Raw genomic sequence first — 12,171 nt, forward strand, 5'->3', positions numbered from 1 at the left:
ATGCCCACCCAACACAATGGCCTCTCACTGTCTCCACTGCAGTTGTACATGCTCGCCTCAATCCTTGCCATTGCAGTATGAAAGATAATAATAATTATGGTATTTGTTAAGCATTTACTATGTGCAAGGCACCTTACTAAGCACTGGGATAGATACAAGCAAATTGGGTTGGACACAGTCCCTGTCCCACATGGGGCTCACAGTCTCAATCATGGATTACATTGATGCCTGGGCCTCTTTCCACTGGGCTCTTCCCACTGGACAAGCAACAGGGCTCTAAAGTATTCAGAAGTGATTCCTATTCCTGGTTGTTGGTTCATTCATTCATTCATTCAATCGTATTTATTGAGTACTTACTATGTGCAGAGCACTGTACTAAGCACTTGGGAAGTACAGATCGTCACCATATAGAGACTCAGCTCTAACTGGGAACTGCACAAATGTTCAGTGTGAGCAGTCCATTGGCACTCAAATACTTGATGAGGATACTGTTGATGATGGTGATAATCAAATGCAAAAGCCAGCTGAGAGGGAACCAGAGGGGTATGTAATGTGTCACAAGCTCATGTGTGTCTCTCTCTCCAGTTCATAGGCTTGAAAGAGTAAATCCCATGTGAAAATGTGTTTGGTAGTTGGCCTGAACCACTATCCAAATGATCACAGCTGAAAAGTTCCTTCAAAATAAATCTTACTCTCTCCTTTCCTGACAAGAAGCAGTGTCTTTCATTTCCTTAATACCTCATGATCGCACAACACCTTGCAAGCACATTTTACTTGCTTTGAGATTTATGCGTGTAGAAAGTGCCCTGCACTGTTCTAAGCACTGGAAAGAAATATAAGGACAAATTATTCTACCTCTATTCCTGGCTCCTGCAGGGCCTGACCGTCTAGGGAAGAAAATGCATGGGAAAAGAATAACGTTAAATTCCGTTAAAAATAAAAAAATTCAACTAAACAGGAGAGTACACAAGCAGTACACACTGCTGGCCAAGAATTTTTTTTTAAATAGAATTTATTAAGTGCTTCCTATATGCAAATCACTGTTCTAAGCGCTGGGGAGGTTACAAGGTGAACAGGTTGTCCCACGTGGGGCTCACAGTGTTGATCCCCATTTTACAGATGAGGTAACTGAGGCACAGAGAAGTTAAGTGACTTGCCCAAAGTCACACAGCTGACAAGTGGTGGAGCCGGGATTTGAACCTATAACCTCTGACTCCAAAGCCCGGGCTCTTTCCACTGAGCCACTGATTCTCCTCAGGCTCCTCAAGATCCCTTCCCTACACAGCAACCTGGGCATCCATCCAGCAGACCCAGATCTCCTGTAATAAACTAGTAAATGAAACAATGATCTTTACCTGCCCATCTCCATTACAACCGGCATCACTTGGAATTAGCTTCTTTTTTGAATCATGCAGTGAAACTCTTCAGTTCTCTTGTTCTGAAAGCATATTCCTGAGCCACCTGAAAGTATTCTCCCAGAACACTTTTTCTTTGAGTAGTTTTTCCCCTAAGAGGTCTATGAAGTATATAGCACAAAATAGGATATTTGGGAGAAGTTGCTATGCCTTTTGGGTGGTAGGCAAGCCTCACTAAAATTACTGATTCCTTTCAAGGATTTTTCCATTACCTTTGCCATCAGTGCAGAGAAAACATATTTGATTTTGCACGTATCTAAGTTACTTTCTGCTCATTTTGTCAAGTGGTTTTGCCTACTCATTTTTCAGAGTCATTTTATTTATATTGTAAGTGTTTATTTTATGGAGTTTCAATGTGGATCAGAATTAATGAGGATGAAAGCTGCCCAAAAGTAAAGTATGAATTAAGCACCTTGGAATTATACATATCAACAGCAAATAAGTAATTGCAGGGGACATTTTGCTGCATTATTGTGTGTATTCTCGGACTGGATGGTAAAATCCTCAGGATATGGTTTCCCTGTTCTCTGTTGTCATTAGCACAAGCCTTTTTTGACAAGTTTTTGACACATTGCTCTTCCATGAGGTTCCTTACTTTCGAATGTGGAATGACAAGTCTATTTTGTGCCGGTGTGAAATGAACCATGCCTTGCTACCGCTGTCTCATGTCTCATAATGGAAGGTTCACAGCATGGACAATTGGGAATTTCTCCAGGCAGGGGAAAAGCACTTATTGTCAACCCTGAGCTTTAATCAATCAAGGGGAAACTGGAAATGGTTGTAAAGTAATGAATGTCAATTTATGTACATGCTATTGATTTTGGAAATTTAATACTCTGTTTTCCTATTTTTGGTGGACCTTAAAGTACGTCAAAATGAATTCCATAGCTTAATATTAGTAAGACCATTAGAATCGCTTTTCTCTTAAAATTCAAGCACAACCATTTATACTGCCCATGGGTGAAAACTGTCTAATGGGGGAATTCACAGGGATTTCAGCCAGAGTGGTCGCAGGAAAATAATGGGATTCAAAATGTTTAATGCCCAAACTATGGACTCCTAGATTGAATGTTTTTCACGATTACCAATTAGAGAATGATTTTTGTTATAATCCTTAAAATCATTGTTGCCATTTCTATTAGCCTTTTATAAATCAGGAGCTTGCATATTTCAGGTTCTTTACCATCTACCTGGTGTTCTGTATGCTTTGTGCTCCTTCATTACATTCTGACAGAGAGGGAGATAGAGATTAGTAAACATGACCCCAAAAGACCTCTATAAGTGCCTGTCTAGCATAACTTATTGGTTTCACGTTCCCTACTCAAGCTCAGGATTGTTAGCTTCATTGGATACATTGCAGGCAAGTTTTACTTTAACTTATCTTTATAGAGATTGGACATTCAATTTACCATGTAGAACACCCCTTTTATTTATAGATAAGAAGCCAGGCTGGTACTGTTCCATATCAGAACCTCTTACCCTCAGAAACTTGTCATGACCACTTAGGCAGAGAAAATCAATAATGTCGGAGATTACATATTTTCTATCCGTGTTAAAAGGGCCCTATTAAAACAGTATGATTGAGATTGAGATTTTCATAAATGAAAAAAGGAATGATAATGTTGCAGTATTGTATGCCAAGATACTGTATTTGCGTTGTAATCTGCCACTCTTTGGAACCCACCCACCCTGTAAGAAATAAGCATATAGTGAATGTTTTGTTCACTCTAAGGATTTCTTGTTGATCTCCTCCCTATATTGTACAAGGCACTCAAGGGAATTCTCATATTACTTCCAGAATACACAGTAACAGAGTTGCTTGGGAAAAGTGCTCGTGGTAGCAACCTAGTATGCCTATTCTTCAACAACATTATCCTCCCCCGTGCCTGAAAGTGCAAGTCTGTATCACTTAAGAAAGGCAGGTCTGGTTTGTGTATTTGCATGTGTATTCTGGTATACACATGTGTGTGCATGCCTATGTGCATGAGCTTTTTAAGCCAAGTAGAATTTTACAAATGGTGTCACAATACTTCCTGAAATTACTGGTGCACTTGACTCTGCAATCAATTTACTCCATTTTCAATATAGACTTTGACAAGAGTGATTTGTTTGTGTTGTCACATGAATCAGTCTCTGTAAATTAGACCTGTCAAAGTTACTTTTTCAACACAATATAGTTTGCTTATTTTTTGACACCTCTGCTGCTAGTAGGACTATTGTATTTAGTTGAAAAACGTTGGAAGTTATCAACATGTGGGTCCAGGTATTCTAGGGATTCATTGAGCATGATGAGGAAGTTCTTCTAGAGTGGCACTGAGGTTTGGTCCAACAGGAGTTTGTAAAAATGTGTTCAGAGAATCTAAGCGAGGCAAGAAAGCTCAAACCTTAGGGATGGTGTATGCGGAATTATCAAGTGCAAAAGTCTTAATTGATGCTAATGTTATTTCAGATCTTGGTAAATCTGACCCTGAATATCCCTATCTCTCTCTGTCCACCTTTGTCATTCCAATCGGACGTTCTAAATAGAAAGTGGAAGGCATACTTAACTTCTATACTTAACAGACCCTGGTGCTAGAGTTCATTTTAGCCTTGCAACCCCGATTTATAGCCTTGTCTCCCCAGAGTTTATTTATTTCACTAGGATTATGATTTGCCATTGTAATATTGGAACGTCAAGCTAAGAAATCAAGGAAAAATGTTATTGATTGATGGTACCCTGTATCACTAGAAGAAATGCTCTCTCAAGATCATAAAGGCACGTGTCCTCTTCAGCAAGTGGGCTGTTTTTATGTCTGGGATTGAAGCTGAAGGATTTCTAGCATTAACCTGTTGCCACATTTCTGTAAGCTATCCTATTTGCATACCTTCAAAAAGATCCTGCTCTGCCGTTGAAAACTCTTTCCCTTGACTAGTTTAAAGGTCTTAAAATAAGCAGAGCCCAGTCAAGAATAATTTTCAAAAAAATCCCTTCTTCTTGCTACTATGTTTATCCAAGCACCTTATCTTATTCCGCCTCGAATACTGCATCAGATTCCTCACTGACCTCCCTGCCTCCTGTCTCTCCCCACTCCAGTTCATATTTCACTCTGCTGCCCAGATCATTTTTCTAAAAAAAGTTCAGTCCTTGTTTCCCCACTCCATAAGAACCCGTAGTGGTTGCCCATCCACCTCCATGTCAAACAGAAACTCCTTATCATTGGCTTTAAAGCACTGTCAGCTCGCCCCATCTATCTAACCTCACTGATTTTCTACTTCCCTCTCCACATATGACAGACCACCACTCTCCCCACCGAAAAAGCCTTTCTTATGGCATTTTTTTAAGTACTTACTATGCTGCAGGCACTGGGGTAGGTACAAGCTAGTCAGGTTGGATGCAGTCCATGTCCCACATGGGGCTCACCTTTGTAATCCCCATTCTAAGATACAGAGACATTAAGTGACTTGCCCAAGTTTACACAGCAGAAAAGTGGCAGAGCCAGTATTAGAACCGAGGTCCTTCTGACTCCCAGGATTGTGCTCTATCCACTAGTCCATGCTGCTTTTCTAAAATCATGCTTGCTTATTAAAATCGCATCTCCTCCAAAAAGCCTGACCTGACTAAGCCCTCATTTTCCCTTCCTCCCTCTCCCTTCCACATTGATATGCACTTGGGTATGTACCATTTAAGCATTTGATGTTTACCCCATCCTCATCCCCACAGAACATATGTGCATATCTGCAATTTATTTCAATGTCTGTCTACCCCTCTAGAACATAAGCTCCTGGTGGACAGGGAACCTGTTTGTGAACTCTGTTGTATTTTACTTATCCAAGCCCTTAGAATAGTGTTCTGCCCAAAGTAAGAGCTCAATCAATCAATCAATGGTATTTACTGAGCATTTACTTTGTGCAGAACACTGTACTAAGTGCTTGGGAACTCTCCTAAAACAGTACAACAGAGTTGATAGGCACATTCCCTGTCCATAACAAGCTTACCGTCTAGAGGACAAGCTTACAGACTAGGGGATGAGCTTACACTCTCAGTACCACTGACTGATTCTCTCCCCTTCAAGGCCCAGACTGCTACCCCATTTTATCTTATTTAATGCTGAGGGCAGTTGTTTCAGAGTTGGGATGTCATCTTATTTTAAAAGATTAACCAATAAAAGCGAGTATCTACATAAGTGTTCATCCTTTGCTGATATTGTCTTCATTCTTTCTCCCATTTATCTCTGGGATTTTTTGGGTTAACTATTTTTAGCAGTATTACTTTGTGTAAAACACTTGCTTGTGGGAAAAGGTTTCTGCAGAGTTGGGAGCTAGCACACTCATTCAGCAGACAATCACTTTGAGACCACATTTTTCCTTGCAGGGTAGGTTGAAAGTTCCCAAAAGAGGGAGGGTTAAGTAATTCCTAAACTGTTGGGTCTTGCTTCCAAAATAGTCATCAGTCATTTTAAACTCAAAACCCTTGTTCTCTTCATTTATATAGCTTAATAAAAACATAGTCTTCCTAACAAATCTTAGGAATACAATATTTTTAAGCCCCAATATACTTAAACTGGCTATAGAGGTATGAATGTGTTTTTGTATTTGAATACAGCTGCTAGATATGCATAGTAAACACCTTACCTGTCTGAATAGCACTCAATTTGATAAAAAAAAAAAAAACCAAATAGACCACAAATGACTTTTCATATATTGCTTGCTTGGAACCTTGAGTTATTTAAACTTGGTGATGGGTGGGTTGTTATTGTTTTATCTTGTTGAGAGAGGAGTGAGGTTTAAGGAGAAATAACCAGTTAAATCTGCCTCAAATTTTAGTATCCATCCACTAGAAAATTATTTAATTGTTGTTGTTCTTCCTAAGTGTAAGATCCCTGATATAGAGATTGTTGTGGTTTTTTTCCAGAAAGGAGGAAAGCTGGTCTCCTGCAAACTAGACAGTCCATATCTGGCTAATGATACAGTTAAACTAGTAAACAGGAGTTCTCTGACAGCAAGCCTGGGCATGGCTGAGGCTGGTCCCTTGGTAGAAATAGCTCCTTTCTGATACTTTTGCTTAGAGAGGTTAAGTTTGCCTACTTCCTAAATAACGGTCCCTATGATACCATAAGAATCAAACTACAGCGATATTGAAATTGGAATGCTTTTTTTGTGTACTGTAAATAATTAAAAGGCAAAGTGAAAGTGTTTTCTCTAATATTTTCCACAGAAATTCTTAGATAATTTTTTTTTTTCCTTTACGAATAACTATTTTGAAATCTTCTTTGCTGTGAGGGGTATTGTATCTGTCAAGTTAAGGTTCACCATGCTTAGAGTTAGAACCTCTCTTTAATGCCTCAGTTGCTTTCTCTTTATCCCCATTGGGAGTGATTGATTTGGAAGCCAGCCAAACTCTCTCAGGGGTAGCATTAAATTCACTCAGTTCCCTTCACATTTGACCCATTCTGGCTCTCTTTAAATGCTAAAACTCTAGCCTGATGAGAAAACCTAAGCAAACAAATCTCAGTGTCCTGTATCCCTTGGAGGTTGAGGTGACATCTAGGGAAATGATTCTGGAGAGACATAGGTGGAGTCATCACCTGTGTCACTGCAACTAAATGTAAGTGGTCAAAAGATTTTCTTTTCAAGTAACATCAGATTTAAGATGATTTCAGTAATATTGTTCTGGCTGCCTATTTCTATCTCTCTCTAAATTTCTCTGTACATCATCTCTCTCTCTCTCTCTCTCTCTCTCGTAACTATTTGAATTGTTTTATCATTTTATTAATGGTATTTGTTTAGCACTTACTGTGTGTCAAGTACTGTTCTAAGCTCTGGGGTAGATCCAAGTCAATCAGATCGGACACAGTCTCTGTCCCACATGGGGAGCTCAGTCTATTAAATATATACATGCAGGGGGGTGTGTGTGTGTGTGTGTGTGTGTGTGTGTGTGTGTGTGTGTGTGTGTGTGTGTGTGTGTGTGTGTGTGATTGTAAATAAAAATACACTACATCACTCTGAGGTGCCCAGTGTCTATTTAGGCAATTTCTTCTCAGTGCTCACCCTTCTCTTCAAAACACAATACATGGGTAGACTGTAGACTGTAAGCTTTTTATGGGCAGGGATCAAATCTTCCAGCTGTTGTACTTTCCCAAGTGCTTAGTACAGTGCTCTGCACAGCATAGGCACTCAATAAATATTGTTGATTGTTGTATTATTCATTCCAGTTGTTCCCGTAATAATCAAACAACATAAGTCTACATACATTTGTAAGTCAAGTCACAAATACTGAATCCCTAAGAAATGGACTCTGCCTCTAAACTGTATCCGTTCATTTAGAGCATGTAAATTACATTACAGTTGGGTTAGTGATATGACCCCTGGTCTGTAAGCAATTTTATCACTAACCCTATTGTAGTTTACTCTCCCAAGCGCCTAGTAGTGTAGGTACACCTGGCACTGTAGTGCTCTGACAATAAATACCATTGATTGATTGAACTGGACCAATCACATGTGTCAGTGTTTTGTTACGATTGAATGTGTTAGTTTAGAATGAATTTAATTTAAATGCAACTCGTCTCTGCGGGTGAAACTTCAAAAATCATGAGATACACTTGGTGGCTCAGACTCTGTATGGGGAATGAGATTTCTGATTTCAGTATCATTGATTTTTTCAGTAGACTACATGGTGGCTTTTGCCCATTTCCTGTGGTATGTTTGGGAAGCTTTGATTAAAAATGTTTCCAAAAGGTATATTTTGTCATCAGATCATGCAGAGTTTCTACCTGGTGCAAGGGAAGCATCTGTTGTTGTTGGAAGAAAATTCAGACACAGTGGGATTGAGAGATAAAGGGAACATTTTTTTTTTATGAAGGCAGTTGCCTCAATTGCCACATTTTTTTGACTTCAGAAAATGGAGATGAATTAGTCGAACTTGCTGTTGTGTTTTGATATGAACCAGAAGAATCTAACTGGGATAAACAAGTGAGAGCCTTGTGGGGGTTGATTAGTCACACTCTATGAGGCACTCTTAAAGTGAGAGTAGTACAGCCTGCTCTCCCTTTAACACAAAGCGAGAGGCCTCTTAAACATGCCAGGTCGACATAACTGCAGTCAACAGCTCTGAGAAAGTAGTTTAGCTTCAGGGCCTTTCAGGAGCTTAGCAGAACTTAGAATGATCTCTCTCTCTCTTTCCCTTTCTCTCTCACTCTCTTTCCCTCCTCCTTTTCTCTATTTTCCCTTTTTCTTTTTCCTACCCTTTCTCCCCTCCTTTTTTCCCTCCTCTCCATCTCCTTCCCCTCTTTCTGACTCTTTCCCCACTGTGTCTCTTCCTCTCCTTTTTCCTCTCTCTAAATCTGTTTCTCCCTCTATTTCACCCTGTCTTTCTCTTCCCTTTTTTCCTCATTCTCTGTATTCACCCAGTTTGATTAACATGAAAAAAAGATAAAAAGAGAATGAGATGAAATACATTTTGGTCATTCAGTAGAATCTGCTGGGCTTCAGGCTGTCAATTTCTAAACCATTTTGAATTCCCACAGCAGGACCATTAACACAGGGTAAAGCTTCCAGATGCAGAGTGTTCTGTTTCAATAATGTGATGATTGTGACACGATCCAATGAAACAGAGAAGTTAGAACGAGGGAGGGCTCCTGCATTCCTAATTCTGCCCCAGCAAAGAAATAATTTCAAAACAGAACCTTGACTTTAAATCTTTGTCAAACCCTCCACCTTTGAAAACATATTTCTGAACTTAATGTGTCTTTTATGTCTTTAAAAGTAGCTGCTTAAAACGTACCTTTATCACGAAAGTGTTCTGTTATAAGTAATGTGGTGATCATGTGTCTCCTGTGAATCTCTTTTTTAAATGTAATGCATTTTAATATTTTAAAATTATTTGCATCATTTACATTATGCCAATTAACTACAGTGTCCAGGAAGGAGTCATCATTGTCCATTACAGAAATATATACTTAGTACTAATACTGATCTAGAAAATACATATTATTAACCCAGCAGAATGTAACAGCTACCTTAGGAGCTGTTACAGTCCATCTTATCAATCCTATTTTAGTTCATGGATTATTAACCCTATAGAGCATAATAGCTTCTTTGGAAGTATTATAGTCAATTGTGTCAATCCGGTGGCTATACATATGCATCAACTCTCCACATTTAAAATCTTATGTAAGTTATCCAAAAAAAAAAAAGAGAGAGAATGTGTCTATAGAAAAGCACATCTTGGTGTCTCCAGACCAAATAACTCGCCATTCATCTATGAAAAGATTCTTTCATTTGAGTACCTAGGCATTTTGCTCCCACTATTTCTCATTTCTAGTTTTTTTTTTTTTAAAAAAAGGAATTACTTGACTGAAAAACAACCCCTGTGGATTCATGTATGAGGTATGACTACATAAGATGCACACCATTTTTACTTTTAAAGCCTAAAATGTATGCTGCCTTTATTATGTCCTGCTTTACTGAATAAAGTAATGAAGATTGCCTCTTCCCATATCTGAAAATGGACAGGGGCCCAGTGGGTGTTTTATGGTCCAGAGCCCTTGTTATGAGTAAGTAGGGTGCTCAGAGTTTCCATTTTTATGGGAGTGCCTTGTTTTGAGAGGCTTTGGCTAATTTCCTTGAGAAGGCCTTCAGGGACACCTAATTTGTCCCATTTTCTTAAATGAGTACAATTATGTCTAGTGCCAAAAATCAGTTGGAATGCAGTTCCTGAGAATTTCACATCCCAGGGAGAGGGGCGAAGAGGTGGAAAGGAAGAAGCTCCAACAGTACGATGAGGACAGAACCTGGGACAATATTCCCTCTCCTGGATTAATGCCTTCCTTCTATGCCATTGTATTTCCCACTCCTTCCTTGCATTCCTCTCCTGCTTGCCTCCTTCCCCTGCAGCTTTAGGGTGGAGTCATCTTCTCAGTTTCCAGGTTTAAGGGCTCTGACCCTTTAAATTCAACATCAGACCCTTCACATTTTTCCCTCCAATTCCTAACACTTTCACTGTCCCTTTGTCCCCTGACCTCCTGAGCCGGTTTTGGTAGTGGCTTAAAGAGACCTGCACAGGTACGATAGTATTTGTTAAGCACTTACTATGTGCCAGGCACTGTACTAAGTGCTGGGGTAGATGCAAGATCATCTGGTTGGACACAGTCAATGTCCCACATGAGGCTCACAGCTTTATTCCGAAATTTTTAAAGATGAGGTAACTGAGGCCCCCAAGAAGTGAAGTGATTTTCCCAGAGTTACACAGCAGACATATGGCAGAAGTGGGATTAGAACCCAGGTCCTCTGACTCCCAGCTCCATGCTCTTTTCACAAGTCCACCCTGCTTTGCATCCAACCTGCACCTGCAGAGAAAAATCTACTTTCCCAGATGAACCCACAACTTTACTGCGGGAAACCGGTTCAGGTAATTGTGAAATGTAGGTCTCTATTGCAGAACAGGCAGGAAGGCTGTCCCTGCATCACCCTCCTCCCATCCATTGCTTCTCCCATAGTTAGTCACCCTATCTCTCTTGGGGTCCTCCCTTGGGACAAAGTGGTACGGCTTGACAGAGTCAGGAGCAGGAGAGAGAAGAAGGGAAAGAAGGAGGACCGTAGAGGCGGCCTCAGAACGGACTGGAGTGTAGTCCCAGCTGTGGCTTACCCGAGGCTGGCTTCAGAGAGGACACAAAATTAGTAGCCACTTCAGAACACATCTGAGGAAAAGGAGGCAGCGTGGGTACAACGTCTGAGATCGGTGGCATGGCAGAGGTGAAAAAATGTCAAGGTGGCCATCCCAAGCCAGAGGTGGAGCCCATGTTTCTGGAGCACTTGGAGCTGGTCAGGAGAATTCCTCTAAACTTGGGGGTCAATGTAGGCCTGATATCACAAGGTCATGATGCAGGCATGCACAGCTAAAGATGAGGACATCAAACTGTTGCAAGAGGTGACTAATTTTTCCTCTGTCTTGGGCAGGCAAATGGCTCAAGCCAGCCCTGGGCTTTTCTGAGTATCCTGGTGACAGAGGCGATAGCAATTACCAGGTTCCACAGGGGAAATTAGGGGCCCCTGACGTGCTCCCACGTCCCGCACAATAACCCAGTTAGGATCCACAGCTCTGCTGTGGGTACCTGTGGCTCAGTTGAATAGTGAGTGATTCTCAGCTCTCCCTAGTTCTGCCTGTTAATGTCTCCTCTTAGCAGAGTTCACCTCCTATTCTTCATTCTCCCCTATATTACTCTCTTTTGTCCTGCAGGTGCCCTAATATCTCACCCTCGCTACCTCGGTCGGCCAAAAAGGAGAGGAAAGACCATGTCCAATACAACCATTTTCCCATAGGAGCTTTCAGAGGATTACCTTTTTCTGTTTCAAAAGTCTAGTCAATCCATGAGTATGTAAAAAAAATTGAGACTATAAAACTTTATATTTTTTAAGCACCTTCACATAGCATAACCTTAAAAAATACCTCCCAATGGCAACCTCTAAACAGATCCTGTTCAACATAATGTAAAAAAATAAAGTCCCTTAGCAAGAATTTGGTTTTGGCAGCTGTTGACTTGGATATAATTTGAATTTACTGCAGATTTGCAGGCATATTGGCAAAGGGATTTTGCAGCTGTCTCCATACCTTAATGGTGTTTGCCCTCCTTGCTTAGGAGAGGAAAAAGAAGTTTGGTCTGTCACCTACACACATTTTTCTATCACCCCCCCACAGACTCTGCCTTTCTTATCCTTGTGAGCTCACTGTGGGCAGGGAACAGTTCTACCAACTCTGTTATACTGTACCCTCCCAAGTGCT

This window comes from Tachyglossus aculeatus, chromosome 6 (genome assembly GCF_015852505.1).
Source record: "Tachyglossus aculeatus isolate mTacAcu1 chromosome 6, mTacAcu1.pri, whole genome shotgun sequence".
NCBI lineage: Eukaryota > Metazoa > Chordata > Mammalia > Monotremata > Tachyglossidae > Tachyglossus > Tachyglossus aculeatus.